Source organism: Amblyomma maculatum, chromosome 11 (assembly GCF_055883805.1).
Source record: "Amblyomma maculatum isolate TAMU_Amacu chromosome 11, ASM5588380v1, whole genome shotgun sequence".
Lineage (NCBI taxonomy): Eukaryota > Metazoa > Arthropoda > Arachnida > Ixodida > Ixodidae > Amblyomma > Amblyomma maculatum.
Window position 1 is genome coordinate 63,195,912 of NC_139354.1, and position 17,599 is coordinate 63,213,510.

The 17,599-nt window shown below is 43.3% G+C and overlaps 1 long non-coding RNA gene across 1 annotated transcript; it reads right to left on the reverse strand.

The window, feature by feature from the left end:
- Nucleotides 1–288: 288 nt before the first annotated feature.
- Nucleotides 289–15,736, reverse strand: LOC146173963 (uncharacterized). The gene is made up of 4 exons (XR_014702260.1): nt 15,664–15,736; nt 13,088–13,243; nt 8,821–8,985; nt 289–360 (listed from the first exon to the last, which is right to left on the reverse strand). It is a non-coding gene; the product is annotated as an uncharacterized LOC146173963 (long non-coding RNA).
- Nucleotides 15,737–17,599: the final 1,863 nt, after the last annotated feature.

A 17,599-nucleotide genomic window follows, 5' to 3' on the forward strand; every position in this document is an offset into this window, starting at 1 on the left:
TAGCCTAGAATATGCAGACGTACCTCAGTTAATTTGCTATAGAAATTTTGAGTTGGCACAGTTTTACTGAGGCACATCTGACAAACTTTTGTTTAGTAAAGCATTCATATACAGCTACATATAAGTATGGTTTATGATACGCTTAGGTTAGTTGTGTCTCCTTCCCTGACAGGACACATTCTGCTTTAATATAGGCTGCAGGTGCATCATTGTGATCACGAAGACAGTAGCTTCTATTATGTTCGACTTACCGTATGGAGATATGCCGCGAGAACGTGCTGATCTACAGCCGGTTGTTTCCACTGCCACGTGAATGGACCCAGTTGTCACCTACCATCACAGGCTTCGGCTGATGTCGCCCTGTTGATGAAGTTTGGCTGAAACTCATCACCGTAGGATAGAGAGGACTGTGCATACAATCTGACGACAGTGATACACACAACTAAATGCGTTTCACTCAGGTAAGCAATTAATAGTCTTGCTCGTATAGTGTTACACAATCTAATAATTTGTAGATAAAACAAAAACAATCGCATTTTATAACTAGACTGCATTAGGACCCTAAAGGTCATGGCATCTCATTGCCTGCAGCCTCGAAGAGTCAAACCCAATCCTGAAGCCCCATCCTTATCATGCGAACGATGTTGAAGTGCGTCACACCGGCCAATAAAATATCCTTAAATTTTGTTCTTGACCCATTTTCACATTGCCTAGATTTTATGCATCCTCAACTCAACCAAAATATTTCAAGAAGCTCCATTTACTTCCCCCTATAAAGCACAATGCTTTAAGAGCCTGAGATGGAGCAGAGCATGTTTTATGTAGTGGTGCACTTATTGCGGGTTTAGTAATCAGAAACCATGCAGTAGTCGACATGATCTAGAAGTTGACAGTAGGCAGAAACTCGCCACCCTTTAAGTGACGGATGCTTCACAAGAGGCACATTAGATTTTCTTCCTACCAAAGGCGCTTCTGAAATTGTTTTCAGAACCAGGATACTGCCGGTAATACTTTTCGGTTACAAGACAGTCATCAGACAAACTACGTAGTCATGGAAATGCCTGAGCTCTAAATTGAAACATCTATTATGCTACTCACCTTATGCACTATAATGCGTTGGTGCTACCGGGTTTCGACACAAATTTTCGAGATAACCCTACAAGATTGTTTTTGCAAGTGTAGGAAGCATGAAGCTTCATGAACAAATGGAAAGTCAGAAAATAAACTGATATATTGGTCTTAGTTGATAACAAAAGTGCTGACGGTCTCTCTAAGATATCGTTTGCCGTTTAATAACATTAAGGTTTTGAGCAACAATTTTCCTCATACTTTAATCTGGATGTGCTTTAGCGAAGTAATTTCCGGAAAACCATATGGTGTGCCTTCTGGTTTACATTTCATAAATTTATACTTTCACAATACTGAAAACCATTTTGGAGGGCTGCATAATTAGGCCGTCAAAATATATATTCTGAAGCTTACAATTCCCTATTTACACTTTAAGCTAAAATTCAGAAAACATTACCGCTGCAGCAATAAGTTTTCTCCGGACTTTGATCGGTACGCGAACAACGGCATAGGCACGCAAGTATTTTTCCTCTTTTTATATTTTGTTAGCTTTGTTTTACACATTTAATGTTGTTTATTTTTAATGCGATATTTTAAATGCATTGCTCCTCTAAAAGTGCGGCGTTTACGTTATGGGCGTTGGCGTGGTAATATCATCAGCTAGCTTTTGATGATGGGAGATAAGCTAGAAACTTAACCCACTGGGACTCTGATCACTTGTCAGGCACAGTACGTATTTCTCGACTACGCTTGTATGTTTGTATTGCATATATAATGCGAACTTGGCATTTGACGGGCTTGGTCGTTAAGTTATCGGGACCAACGTCTGCATGCTAATGTGAATGTTTGTGATATTAGAGGCAAAATGCTGAAATTATTGACTAAACGAGCCCAACTTCAATCTATCAGAAGGAGATCCAGGAAGGAAGCACGAGCGCTCTTGTGCCCTAATCTGAAAGGTGGACCTTGTGGCCCCTAAATTCTCTTTCTGCGGCAAAGGTCAAATTCCCTATAATCGACTTATGTATGAAGGATGCAAAAGATATCCATAATTCATTCATGACTCACCAATTTTATTGTTTCTCGTTAAATGTGTACCTATGTTACTGCTGTACGCATTGATGCGTTATTTTATAATACCGCTTCAAATGCGTCATTTCCAATCCCGACAGTGGTCTGTCAGGGTATTGGTGAATTTGTTGAATTACTTCATCTGCGTCATGATTAAAAATTTAGGCGACTGTTGGTTTTTCTAATGCAAACTTGGCCACAGGTCAATGGAATTTCGTAGACAATTTTTGTAGCATTCAAAGTATCTGTTGACATGTCTGACGCCGGAAAATTTACAGGCTGAACGGAATGTGGCTTCCGCCTGTTTTTGGATGGCCGCACAAAGAAGAACAAATTTGGACAGGCGGAGACAACATCAGCATTATCATCATGATCATCAAGCCTAAGTGCTTGTTTTTGCCAATCAGAAGTTGTGGGTATGTATGAGATTATGGCTACCTTTCGTTTTCACACTAGTGCTTTTTTTAAATAGTGTGGGACCTCATGGAACTAGCCAGCCTAACGCAAGCTTGAGAGGGCAGCTTGTGGTAACCCTGACGCTCTCAGGCTAGCAATTTGTTCATGAAAAGCTTTCTGATCGTTATGCAGACTTTATTTCGCAAGGCCTTATGTCAGATAAGAAACGGCTACCCTATATGTAACGGCTTTTTATTTAGCAGAAGTGTAATTCATCAGCGAAACACCTGGCAATAAAACGCCTACTAAGATGATCCCTCAAAGAGTGAAAGCCCAGAGTGAAAAACGGGCATTTTCTCTTTCCGCTGTTTGGTACTGAAGACAGCTCAGTGGCCTTTTTAACACATTTACAATTTTAGCAAAGCACATCTTGAATTGGCAATTTTTGTGAAAGTCAGAGTCATCTACATATCTAAATGTGCGAGGGTGAAGGTTACTGAGGCTTGCTTTCACTGAGCACCCCTAGTTCCGCATCATCAAGTTCTTGTTTTCTTTGTAGCTTCCCCTTCTTGTGCATGTACTGCATTTTTAAATATTTAATAAAGCATTCCGTAAAATGGTCACTTTTTCCTTTGTAGTCTTCCCTGCTGTGGTCGAGTTATTTTTCGTTCTCGTTTGCCACGAATAATACTTCTCTCGGAAGAGTCTGGTTTAGAGGAGTACAGCTTGCCACAAGTTCGATCGACACTGCTGGTCTTCTGAGGAGCCACTGTGTGCGTTCTCTGGTTGGGCAAACAGACACTAGTAAATGCGTTGGACAGACGCTTTATTAGTATTATGCTGACTCCGGGCCAATTCGCTGAGGAATGAGGGATGTACACTTTTAGATGCATATTTCAGTATTCTTCTTCACGCGGTCTTGCGGGAGCCACTGCGCCGCCTGCCAATCCTGTTTATGGGGTTGTTATTTTACGGGAACTAGGCAATGAAAGATGCTGGCACAACCAAATCGACCGAGCCTTCTCCAGGCACCCAATAATCGGCTATTTTCACACGCAAACGTGTGGGAGGCGCTGCGATTACGCCATTCTTGTGCTATTTGTATTCGTTTTCTGAAATAAAGCTAACAAAACTTTGCATTCGCACAAGTTGCACCTACACCGACCACATCCTCTGTGGACTTTAGATCTCGTTCATTGGACATGCGTGAAGTTTGAAGAGCTATGGCTAGGGTTTGAACGGGAACGCGCCTTGGCGCCATTCACATATTGTTCGGCGATATGCCTTCCCAACTGAGGCTTTAGTGTTTTAACGCGGTAGCGTTAAGGAGCTGGTGTCGCAGAAAAGCCGGTGTCGTCGGCGGCGTTGGCCGTGAGCGATAAATCCCGGCATGCACTTCATAAATAAAAAGCAACTTCCAAGATGGGCTGGGTGGGAATCGAACCAGGGTCTCCGGAGTGTGAGACGGAGACGCTACCACTCAGCCACGAGTTTTTTTTCTTTATTTCCTGACCGAGGACGTACAGAAAAAAGATACATGTGACATCAATAACATGACAAAATAAAAGGTCAAGCATTGACTAAAAGCCTCAGCCTTCCTTAGCTGAAGTTGTCGGCTTAAAAATTCCTCATATGTGACAACCCTTCAAAACTAACTAACCCTTCTGGCTCTAGTTTTAAAGCTTTCTGTTCGTCCACATATGCCCGTATGCTCTCTCTAAAGAGCTGTCTCGCTGAACGTGCATCGACGTCACCGTGCTCTACAGCCATTCTGCTTTTCCATATGCTGTGGAGAGCCAGTAGCATCAAAAGATCCAACGGTGTATCATTGTTCGCTTCTACTGCAAGAATCGGATACCATGTGGGCTTATGGGTAGTTCTTTTTTAAGCGTCCTCTGGAGCACGTCCCATAAATATACGGCATCCCAGCATTCGAGAAACACGTGTTCAATCGTCTCCTCTTTCCACTCGGCCAAGAGTTCGATGCTTGAAAGTGGTACAAAAGCGCTTCTAGTGAATGCGGTGTTGCCTTAGAAACGTGCCGTAGAACGTTATACTGCGGTGTATATCGGTAATAGGCTCCCAAAGCATCGCTGGGAGGCGCTGCTGCTCCTGATGGGCAACGCCATCTGTGGCAGAAAAACAGACTGGGACGCCTCCGGCTCGGCTCGCTGCCTTCGCGACGTGCGCCGCGCGCTTTCTCTCGAACGAGCACGCGCCCTGACGCGCCCCCGCAGGCGCATCGTAACATGCAGCCTGCATTCCGTCTTGATTATTGGACAACCTGCCGCGTATTTCCATGGAGGAAACGTAATTATAGGCGAGAAAATGTTTATTCACGTCTGCACTGTAGAGCAGACGACAGACGGCGATGAGTAAATATTGATTGTGAATGCGTTTCCCAAGTTAGCGAAAACGTGGGAAGTCTATCTCGAGGTAAGTGAGCTATGCAACTATATCGTCGTATACAACATGTTTAAAAACTGCGGAAGTATTATCAGTACTCTGAGATAAAGTTGCTCACTTGTTGATTATCGTTTTGGCCTGTAGCATGAGATCTACATACAGTTTTGCTTTTATTATTACGATGTTACTAAAGCAAATCTTGCAGTAGAAGAATAAGCTATAGTCCCAAGGAGACGTTTCTTTAAAGGATTGGATTGGCACGAACGCTAGCAGTCTCAAAAGCACATGCGTGCTCCGCGCGCTGCACGCGACATAACCGGCTGGCTGGCTCGGAAGGAAGGTGAGATCCAAGCTTGTACTACAATCGTGCTTTATGTCGGTTCTTACTGAATGGTTGTGCTTTGTTTATATTTGGTTTGCATTTACGAAACCTGTGACGCGAGTAGGGTGCTCCGTGCGAGTAGTGTCAACCGAGCCATAACAAGGATCGCTTTTGTATTGCACTTCCAAAATATCTTGGTTATGAATAACAATAATGTTGGTTCATTTATTGGCCAATTTGCGGAAATCTGTAAAAGCGGCTCAGCCAAGCATGTTCCCCCCCCCCCCCCCCAAGAAAAAAGGCCTCGTTCCTAGATATTTTCTTGGTCGTAGGGCACATTCACACATCATTATCGGTCGCGGACATCGCACGCTGGATATCTGTTGATTTGGTTGCTTTCAGAGCACTCGCAAAGCAGGGAGACAGCACAGAAAATCGGCAAAGCAAGACACGCGCGGAGCGAAGAGCAGGATAATCCTCCACCCCCTTCACTTCGTATAGATGGTGTTAAACCATTGTACTCTTTTGATGCCTCTTTAAGACGTCGTTGTCAACTGTCAAACATTTCTGAGTTTATGGAGAAGGGGAAAGTTGGCCCTTTTCGTTTCCACAAAGAACGCGAGACTTCTCAGAATGCTGTCATGCGGTTGGAAAACAGGTCTTGCGGAAACGCTTCCAATGAAATCTGCAAAGTTCCACACGTGAGCCTCGTCTTTTGGCGCTTCGCCTACTATTGTGGCTACCCATGACACAATGCTACTTAGTACCTCCGCTTCGCATCAGCAGAAGCGTTTTTGTATCGCCAAATAACTGCAAGGCGCAACTCGATCGCCGCACGTGCACAGGAAGCTAGCGGAGCGTCTGCTCCGGCAAAGTCCCATCGTTTCACATTTCGCCACCATGCCAGGAATGCGGCGCTGCCATCGCGCGGCGAAACTTGAGCTTGGGTTCCCTATTATGAGCATGTTACTTACAGAAGTCGCAGTTACACGAGTAGCGAAGTACGTTTCCGCTACATTTCTTCTGCGCTCTGCGCCCATGCAGAGCCATCTTGCGGCATACACAGAAGAACCCCTCCTCGCAATGTGCGGCGCTGCCCCGACACGTGGCGCGCCACTAGCCCCTGACGTTTCGCCGTGCACCCTCACGGGTTGTAGAATCAAGCGTCTTTCCTTTCTTTAGATCACTATCTTCGCTCACCCGCTTCTCCCCTTCGGGCCGCGCGGGTACCGGTGCGAGGATGCCCCAATACCCTTGCGTTTAATAAGTTTTCTCGCTCTCTCCCCTTCCAACATCCAGCGTGCGTCACTCGAACAGTGGTGTTTAGGCGACGCGGCTCCTCTTTCCGCTCACAGCGCGATTGCTAGGTGCAGCGTCTGATGCCGGACGCCTCTGACGTGATCGCTGCGCCGTAGCGCTTCTGCTGGGAAAGCCTCCCCTGCGATGTGTGACTGACCGACATACTCAGTGCGTGTGAACGCTAAAGGAACACGGGAGCAAGAAACGTTGTAGTGTGCACAACACAGCGCGATAATGTAGATTGTGAGAAGCACTTGTTTGAACAAATAATTAGAAAAAAGTTGTACAGTGCACTTAGAAGTGTTGAGTATGAAAACTGTCTTTGTGTGACTCAAGAGCATACCGAGCGAATGAGTGGGCGGTGCGAACGAGGTGCAATAACGCTATCGCGTTCCACTCTTGAAGGCGAAGCTTAAGCCTCCTCCAAATTTTTCATCATCAATATGGTCATCCATATACTAATACCTTTAACAGCATTCTGTTAATTTAGCTGTGAAATTTGAAACTTTTTATATATGTTTATATTTTAATACATCTCCCAAACATTCTGTATTTTATTCTTGAGCACTTGAATAATAAATTTAAAACTACACGAAAACCAAAATGTTGAATCGCGTTCTAATGCTGACTGGCTTTTTTCCCAACGATGGGTTCTGTTTCTTGTGTTTTCGATTAAATTTTTGCACATTGGTATGCTAAGCGTTCGATGCTTAGGATCCGGATAAACGAAAGGCCAGCACCAAATTAGAATGGAATTTGAAATAATATTAGCAATAACACGTATGTCGGGGCAGATAAATTTCTAAATATTGTTGCCATGGCGAATTTTTTTGGCTGGTTCGACAAATATTAGCTTATTACGTCTTCCTTCACCACAGCTTGAGGACGTGCCGCCTGGGCATGTAAGGCGCGGCTCTTCCTGCATGATTTGAAAAACGAATCTCTCTAAAGTTTTCTTTATTAGCGCTCGGCCAGCTGGGATGGCTTAATGAGAAGATTGGTGTGTATGGTTTACATCCTTTAACGGCCTAAAGCTACTCGGGTCATAAGAAACACCGTAGTAGAGGGCTTCGGGAATTTTGAGCACTTGGGCTTCTTTAACGGCACTGGCATCGAGCAACACAGAGACGCCTTGCTTTTCGTCTCCATCGGAAAGCGACTACCATGGCAGGGAGTTCATCCCACATCTTTGGGCACAGCAGCCGAGCGCCCTTACTATTGCACTCCTACTGCGGGGGTTTAGAAAAAAAGAGATTCATTAGAAGTTGTTCTGGCAGCGCAGGTTTTAGATTACGATTCCGTGACGAGTACGTTGATAGTGGTTAGTGGGCCTTGCAGGAGACCAACAACGACTACAGCAATGATGTTACACAATAAAATCTCAGTTTGGCTTCATCGACCAGATAGCCGTCGGCGTCACGGGCGAGTAGCTTCATTTCCTCAACATACCACTGGAAAACCTCGTTGGTAAGCCTGGTTCTGCTTCAGAAGAGGGTCTTATTATTTGAGGCCATGATTTTGACTGACATGACTTGTCTTGTTGACCTTCCACCCAGACATCACGATTTCTCGATTCCTATGTTCGTGGTGGTAAGGCTATCTATTGAATAACACGTTTATGACATTCGCCGAGTAATCCGAGCAGCTTAGAAATGCACAAGGCCACATCTACATGGTCGAAGGTTTTTCAAAAATTATTGTTTAGTTCACGTTGAAATGTCGGCGGCATTGAAGCTTATTAGAGAATTGGCAACATACTTTGGTGGATGTTGAACCACTGAAACATAGCTGGGTCCCAGCAAATTCAAAGCGTCATATTCCACGCAGTTTAAACAGCAGCGTCAGACTAAGCAGTAGGTTCGCACTTGGGTCTAACTAAACACTTTATTGGGTGTACATGCCCTTGAATAAAAATAATTCGATTTGCGTTAATGGCCGTTAGTTCAATGAACTATGCTGAAGAAGGGATCGCCGACGGGGCATCTAATCTCAACTGCATGGCGGAGAGTAACTGTCGAAATAGGAGTCGAACATCCCGTACTTAAATGTTTAAAGTTTCAGAGCATATGGCTGGAATCTTCGGAAACAGTTCGGCCTACTTTTTTGTCAAGCCCGGAACTCAAGCACTAGAGTTCACTTCAGTTCTTAGCGGTGCGTCTAGCGGAACAGTTTAGCAAGACTGTGCAATGATTCTAATTACCAGCGATATTTCGCATCTTTTCTGTGACATCTTTGCAAATTACGTTTTATATACTTACATTTCATGCAGGTTTTTTCACACTCTCTTCGATCAGGAAAATTGTTTCCGCTAAAAGTGCAGCTTCGGGTTCGATAACATTGACCACTCCGAGGGTCGTAGTAGTACACGTAGTAAAGAGTACCCGCGCAGTATGCTAACGGGCGAGGAGCATTGCAGACTTTTACTGGAAAAAAGAAACAAGCATTTGTTTTATAAACATGTATAGCTTAGCAGCACGTTATATAACATTATCACCGTCACCTTAAAGTAGCTTTGGTGCGCGCAACAAGAAATTTTAGCGTGACTCTGGATTCAGCCAACCGAGCTTATAGTTTGGTTTATTTGGTTTAGCAGGCATTGTTTGGGTGCTCAATTTTCACATGGTTACAACCTTTACGTTTGAGGAACACCAAAAAACACTACCTAGAGTGGCACAAACCTTAGGTGCCTACCGCAAATAATTCCTGAAAGGGTAAATACATCTGCGACATTTCGTACCATACTCTTGCATCATGGCGTATTATTAACGCACAAAACCGTTAAAAAAGCTGTATTTGGAATCAATAGTTTCATGCTTTCAATGCGTGGGCTTGAATTTGCCGGTCATTAAGAAATTAGTTAGATACCTACAGAGAGTATACTATGTGCTTTTAAATTCAGCCTTTTTGCGCTTATAATGCATGTTCTGTGCAAGTGGCAGGTTTGGCTTGGTTTGTGGGGCTTAATGGCTCAAAACAACTCTGGCTATAGAGACGCAGTAGTGGAGGACTCCGGAAACTTTGACCACCAAAAGTTTTTAAACCTGCACTGACATCATTCCGGGCGCATTGCTTTTTGCCCCCATTAAAACGCGGCCGCCAAGACCAAGATTCGATCCCGCATCCTTGGGCACAGCAATCAAGCGCTGTAACAATTGTTCCACTCCGAAGTGGTAGGTGCTACCTACACAGCTGCAGTTTAGATCCAGCACCGCAAGTATCCCTTTCAGGAAAGGCGCATCGCAGTGTTGCGCATTTGCGTTGTGTTTGTCTACACTATCACACAGTGGAAGGAAGGGTAAGGGAAGGAGCAGTTTTGGCGACGCACTGATTTGGCGATTTTCTCTTGAATAGGTGCCGAATTATCAATTTTTAACCCAGTACGAAAATTTACAAGCACTCAGTCAGAAGTCAAAAGTAAAATATAGGCAATACATTAGCATGCTTAAAGTATTATAGGAAAGCATTGCTAATTATCATTCTGTATTGCTGCCAAGTGATGATTTTTAGTTAGGAAATAATTGTTATTAGGTGTGCCAAGTAGCAAGGGTAAGTAGAAGTGACTCTCATCAGGTCTTCTTAGAAAGACTAGTGAGTCCTCCTCACTCTATCAAAGAATTACCTTCCTGTTATGCAGGGCTTTCATCTTATGCATAATGCTCTCGCATTACACCTCGGAACAATCTGACTGATCCGGTACCCCATGGTGGTACTGAGATGGTACGTTCGTGCAGTAACCCAAGGAATGCGATTAGAATCCAGCTTAAATGTCTTCGCCAAATTTCTTTGCCACTTTTGAAGTACTCAGTGATATCGCTGTAATGAGCTTGCGCTTCGATTTATTGTATCAGGAACCTCCAGAAACCCCGCCATTCGAAGTAGTCAGGACGTCTTAAGCCACGCCGATCAATAATCTCTCGGCCATGTGACATCCAGACCACCTGCCAATAGAGTGCGAAGCTACATCACGAGTCTAGTGAAAGTTTGACAATCTCAAAAGTGAACTTAGCAGGTAAGCCTTCATTATTACTACAATTCGACAGTTTTGTGACGCAGGCAGGACGCCGCAAAGCTGCTTTCTTCAGAGTGCGAACTCCAATTTGTTGTATAAGCACAAGTTTAACTAAGAAATGTCAACTTAGCGGCAATAAAGTGTTGAGGGCCTGCTTTGCATAGATGCTTCACGCTTGCCACTCAATATAATCGACAAATCAGGAAGGATAGGTTTATTTAGTGCCTAAATACAAACTCGGGCTTGGCCGCTCACACGCAACAGCACATGTCTATAGGTTGGTGCTCCTCCAGAGTTTGATTCTTTGTGCGAAACTGTCTGTACTGCGAGAGCTTTGACGAAAAAAGTCTTTTTAAAGAACTTCAGAAAATGTGCTGCAATGAAGGCGCAGATGTTGCTACAGCTTTGTTGCCAGGCCAGTTAGTGACAAGAATATTACTATATATTCTTTTATTAAATTATGTGATTTAAAGAACAACATATTTTGATAACTCACCTTTACTGGTACAGCAGTTAGGGCACTTCACGTCTACGCGCAACGATGCAGGATTGAATCCTGGCCGTTGCGGCCGCTTTTTGAGGGGGGCAAATAGCAAGGCGCCTGTGGGCTGTACGATGTCAGCGCACGTTAAAGAACCCCAGGTGGTCGAGCGTTTCAGAATCCTTGTCGGGAAGCTAGAGCAGCCCAGGAATGAGCTACCGAGTGAAATGAATCCCAAACAAAGACTGATATTTATTATTCCTGTTCGCACTAGGCGCCTTCATGCTTCACCCTCTATTCTCTGGTGAGGTCCTCCTCACTAGAGGCACGCGGCGCCCGTCATATAGATCGCCATACTTCCTCTCGGCGTCTATCATAGCCTAAGTCGCAACAAACAAACAACCGCAACCCCCAAAACAAAGAAAATATTTTGATACATCCATAAACAGAATGAAATACGTGAAGTGTTCGAAAACAATTCGATCAACTTGCATGCTGATTGACTAAAGCCAGGCCTCATTTCTAAATCGATATTTCTTGAAACGGAGCCCAACCAATGCAGCTCACCTTAATTATGAAGTTATGCGCACGTTGAAGGATTGAGTGCCGCTAAGCAGTCCATTCGTGGCGAAGCGTTTGTAATGGTGAGACATCTTTCTTAAAACTGGACCTTTCGGCAAGGCTTACTCAAGCATACGAGCGTTCTTTTTTGCTTTATCTAGAAGGCTGTAGGCGATGTGAGCTGTCGCCCGTGTCATGTCTTGAGGTGCGGGAAATATTTTCTTCCGCCATGAGAAAGATAACGGAACTTTCCTATAAGTGTAACTTGGCGCTTATTCAGATCCATATTATGTCTATTTGGTGGAGTTTAAATTCGAACTTCTAAACTGCTATACATTTATCTTCAATCAATTACACAATACCACAGCGTCGCCAGCTGCTTCAGTTACCGTTTTAGTTTGGTTTAGTTTAGTTTATTAGGTTCAACGTCCAAAAGTGACTCTAACAATTAGGGGCGCAATGTGGAAGGCTCCTGAAAATTTCTACAATATCAGGCTCTTTAACCTGCACTGACATCACACAGCGCCCGGGCCCCTTGCATATCGCCTCCATCGAAAAGCGGCCGCCACGGCTGGGGCTCAAGCCCACATTCTTGGATTCAGCAGCCGAGCGCGATAACCGCTGAGGCACCGTAGCATGCCTGTTGTTCGTTTAGTAGACGTGCAGCAGGTATTGATACACGCATTTGATTTCTGTTCAATTCTATGCTACCAGTATTCATTTCGCGATCAAAACAGTAGGAATGTTGCGTTCGCTGTATTAAATTTGGGAGCAGAGGTACACTTCCCATATTCTGTTCGGTTCGTAAAATAGCACCGTTCTCATACCACCCCAGGTGTTCGTCTCTGCAGTACCGCAACATATACATTTTCTACTTTTTCTTCAGTTAGTTATTAGCTGTACAAGTCTTTCTTTATGCTTAAATATAATGAGATTCGCATTTTTGAGAACAATGATACGCTGCCCGTACATTTGCATATTGTTCACCCTTGTATTGTGCTCTAAACTTCGTTTGCCACCTGCTAATGTGATTTTTATGCTTGCCTCTGCTTCCTGTCGCACGTCGGTTTGCAAGACACGCATCTATTTTGCAGCTGGGAGGTCGTGATAAGCCCTCGTGCTTCAAACACAGGACTGCAAAGGAGGCAGACAGGCTTCAAGCTTTTTGTTTGACTTGGAAGTGTACCTTTTACACCGCTACGTGGGAAGGCGTCCCACCGTTAATTACCTGCTTTTTTTTTAGCGCTACATTGTGTTACTGATAATTATTTGGTGAACGGGAAAAATACTTTTAGTTATATTATTCTTATTGAACAAAATTACAAACTTTCGCAGAACATTCTTTTTGAAGATTTCTGTTGCAGTAACCGCGAGTTTCATTAAAATCCTAGCGGTCACATTTCAGGAAATAATGTTCAGTAAAAACGTTTACAAATGCACACAATGCTGAAGAGAACGCTACAATCATACCTACCACTGCGGCACACTGAATCGCATGTCTCTTTGGAACGGAAAGTCCCTCTAGGACTGCACGTGCGGTAGCAACGCCGGCTTCGGGGGTCAAACACAAATGTCAAACGATTGCATCTGCCAGTCGGAGCTGAAATTCGCCTACCATTGCATCTGACATCTGAAAAGCAGAGAGGTAAACGACTGTTTCGGCACACTTGTTCGAATTTTCGTAGCAGTGCTTTACGTGGAAAAATACCATCTGAAGTAGTGTCGAAGAAAGTTATACCGTTATAAAAAGGCGTCAGGCGTCTGTGGCTAAACATTGACGCCAAAGTATCAGCCATTTAGGTTTTGCTGTCGACTTTCCCCATAACAATCTTCCGCATTTTCATTTTCTTGATGACTATACGCTTCCTTCAGGGTACAGCGGTCGCCACGTTATGTACTGACATAAAAGACGTTCAGTGCGAAAGCAGTTGCGCCATCGCTAACACCGATCAAGCGGAAGAACCGTCTCGCCGAATCTTGTTTGTGTGGTCACTCTGATTGGCTAAGCTGTTAGAGAGGTTACAATTGCGGGGCATAGCGTGCCTAATTCAAACCAAGTATGGTATAACGGCTCCTACGCACGAGCTCTCCCACGGGTCTTTTCAGTTCGCCAACAAAGACAGTGATGTAGCCTGAGTAACAGTGGCTGCTCACGGCCTCTTGTAGTGTTTTCACACTAAGAATCATTGCAACAGATTCCAACCGGTCGAAATAAATCGCAGGCACTCAGGTTGAATAGCAGAACGTCTTAGACGGGAAGGTATTGTGCCGAGTACCTTCCCACAATATAACGACGTTCAAAGGCGGTAAGACATACGCCATTTGATGCGGCGGCTCCCAGATGGCTTCACAAACCCGTTGTCTCCGCAATCAAGCGCCCCGTTCCATCGTCGCTCATCTCGGAGGCCATAGGTAAACATCAGCCATTTGCCCTAAAGGCTTCCAGATGGCGCCACATTTACAGCAGAAACGGGAGCTTTTTGTGGTGTCGTGCTATCGTAGCCTTAATATAGATAATCCCTGCAAATGTTTTTGAACCAGAGAAAATAACTACATCACTATATAACGGCAGTGAAAAGCGAAAAACCCAGGAATGCTCAGGCAAATGTGAGGCTAGATGTTTTCCTGAAGATTACACAGCTCATAGTTGCGAAAATCAAGGTTAACCAATAGGGAAACATGTATGTTCCCAGCTGCCCATTTGTAGCAAGGAAAGCACAATTTTGGCTTATGAAAACAATCACAAAGAAGAAAAATAAATACTGTTTTTTTTCCTTTAGTGAACCAAATATGTCTTGTGAACCCTTAAGACAGAAATTGCAGGCATTCCAGAAGGGAGGTTAGATGACTCGTAAAAGCTATCTGAGTGCTTTTATCATTTATGTATAAACCGGATAATCGTTAAATGCCATAACTGAAGTGGTCTATCTTTGTCTCCATGTTTCCTTAAAGACAAGACAGGGCTGAGATTTTTCTATCATAATGCTTACCTCGTTAGATTGTACTTCATTTGCCGTTACGTAGTCAGCAAGCGCACGCAACAGGTCTTTATTCTGTCCATCAGCCCGCTGGACGCTAGAATAACGTAGTTTAGCATTTCTTCAGCATTTAAGGCTAAAATATTTATTTAGCGTTCGTGTGTTTCTCTATCTCGTGAAAATTATTGAATAGTTCGTAAATGATCCATTGAGCCTCCTTCTATTTCGTGCTCAGGTTTTTCTCTTGGTGGTAACTATTTCATGGGAATAGTTGGGCTGTTATTTATAGCTTAGTTTGATTTCAGTTGACGGTACAAACGATATTCTCACCAGGCTTTCGCTCTTACGTCCCTTACCGCCTTCGTGTGGCACCGAAATTTCAAGCAATGCATTTTATATCTAAGAATGTAGATATTGAAAGTATCTCCTCATTATTACTCCGTGTGTGTTTTAGATAAGGGTAACAAGAAATGTTTCGAAAGAAAGTCGCAAAGCACTCAGTCATTTAGAGTCTCTACTATATTTTAGTTAAAAAAAATATATATACTGGTTTCTAGCTAGCAGCACCTTTATTTCTTGCATTTTACCGGTTCTGGTGCGCATTTATCCCCTTCCTTCGTGCTCTGTTCGGGTAAGCAGTCTACATGTTGTATGTCTATATACACCAATATACAAACGTTTTTCAGTTATTTCTTCCAAGAGTGCAATTTATTTCATTATGTGCATCATGACACCATGACTTTAAGAATTGGTTGCAATGCATCGCTTTAATAACGGCGAAGAGGTGCAAATTTACGAAGACGTGCAAGGTTTTTAGATTGTGCTCGAGCGCGCGAAATTTAAGACTGTTAAAAAGTTTCAGATTACTGTAATTTCTGCATTTTAATATATTGGGACCAACTTTCAAGCAACGCCATTCAAAACTTGAACATCCATAGCAGCAGCAGCCGGAAACGCAGTGACTACGAACATTTTCCTGATATCTGAAATATACAAAGCTTTTTTCAAAATATGCAGTCAGCTGCTCAACAATACAACATCCCATCCAGTTGCTTTAAAGCTGCATACTTACCGTATCTCTGAGGCCTTCGTGCACTGCATAGGGCAATGAACAAAAAAATGATCACCGCCACCGATGCTTTCATTTTGCCTTCTACACAGTTCTGCTTCGTTGAGCATATTTATACTGAAGCAAGCGAAGTACCACCTGTGGGAATAGCTGTACTCATGTCAAAGCTAAGAAAAAAGCACTGACCAAACATTTCTTCTTTGGTAGCAAAAAAAAAAAACAGCTATAGCAGCAGTGCTACAGTGAGGGCTAAAGAATATTTGTTCTTTACGCTTGAAGTATTAATTTATTGTTCGAGAATATAATGCTTATTGTGCAGCATTCATTTCGCCCTTATCGCTATGTCCTTAAGAAAAAAAAAAGCTTTTGTCATGCTTCTATTTTCTGGTACTTGGGTGTACAGCCGTGCAGGGTACTTGCATGACCTACGTATGAAATGTGTTATAATACTGTCCATAGACTGTGAGAGCATCTGTGCAAGGTTCCTCGTGCAGGAAACCACGACACTTCACTAAGAAAAAATACCCTAAAAGGTATCCAACTTAGTCAGCGCGTAATGTTAATTTCTGAGAACAGAAATATGTCACCTGCTTTCAAACAGAATACATAGCCGCAACGTAGGACGATAAAGCTGTCAAAATGAAATTTATTACAGGCACCTTATTAAGCTTTTGTCTCACAATAGTGTTGGTGCTTGGCACATTAAAGCATATGTCACTTTTTAGTGTCGCAATTATCCTAGCATTATTTCAGTGGCTAGGTTACACGTATTTCCACTGGAAATTAAGGGCTATGTTTTCAAACATTATTCCTCTTTTCAATCCTACAGGAATGTTGAAATTTATTTTTCAGGTTGCGTATGGGTACATATTCCAGAGTGCCAATATTTTAAAAAATACAACAGCATATTTTTTTGAAAAAGCTTATCTAGGGATTAGCTTCAGTTAAGTCCGGTTTGGTTGTGAAAGTAATAATAGCATGGCTACGTTATAGTTCTGCTGCCACTCTTCTTTTGTTTTCTGAACGCATCGTTACCGCCTAGTTTCATACCTACGTTCTTTTTGGCTGATTGAACACGTCGAGAAAGAGACTTCACTGTTCAAAGCGTTCATTACAATCCATTCTGAGTCGTCACCTGTTGGGGACAATTCAAGAGACGCGCTACACGTTCGTCTAGCTGCATCTTGAGAGTGCCCTCGAGCGAGACGCTGTTCCTTTCTTCATTTCCCTATTGAAAAAACCTATTTGCGGTTTTAATAGGTCCTGTATGAAATAATATTGGAGTACGCAGGAGCCGAAATGGGGCATAAAGGACACATAAAGAAGCATGTAAGCCTAGTAGGTGGACGCTCAGGATATGCATATAGGTCCTGTTTCTCCTTTGCAGACTCCTTTAGCTCCTGTATATCACATGTGGGATATATATTAGGAGTTATCGGAGTCGTGAATAGGGCCTGTGTACCATAATAGAGGAGTTAGATGGGCTCCTTAATCAGGATTTGTTTATTAAAGGTCGAAAAGCAAAGTTTGATATACGCATGCGGTGTCCCAGCTAAATTGAATCAAGAATTAAAAACAAGAAAGCCTTTTTCAAATTTGGGTGAATCGAACATGAAAGTTTATTTTTCATTTCGATCTGCATGCGCTCCTGCGAGCGCATGTAGTAATTACAATCAACAATCGCTGCACGTCTTCCAACCTTATGGCGCAAGTTCATATCTTTAACTGATGACGAGTCTGCAATGCGGAAATGCAGGGTATAAATTCGCCTTTCCACATGAACATAAGTATGCTCGAGCATAACTCAAAACCCCCCTCGCCGCCCACCAAACTATTCATTGATAGCTGCATATCAACAGCGATGTTTATTTAAGGGTTTGCATATGCAAAATCATGATGGGAAGTGAAATACTGCCGCCGCTGCTCCGCTGGCAGCATG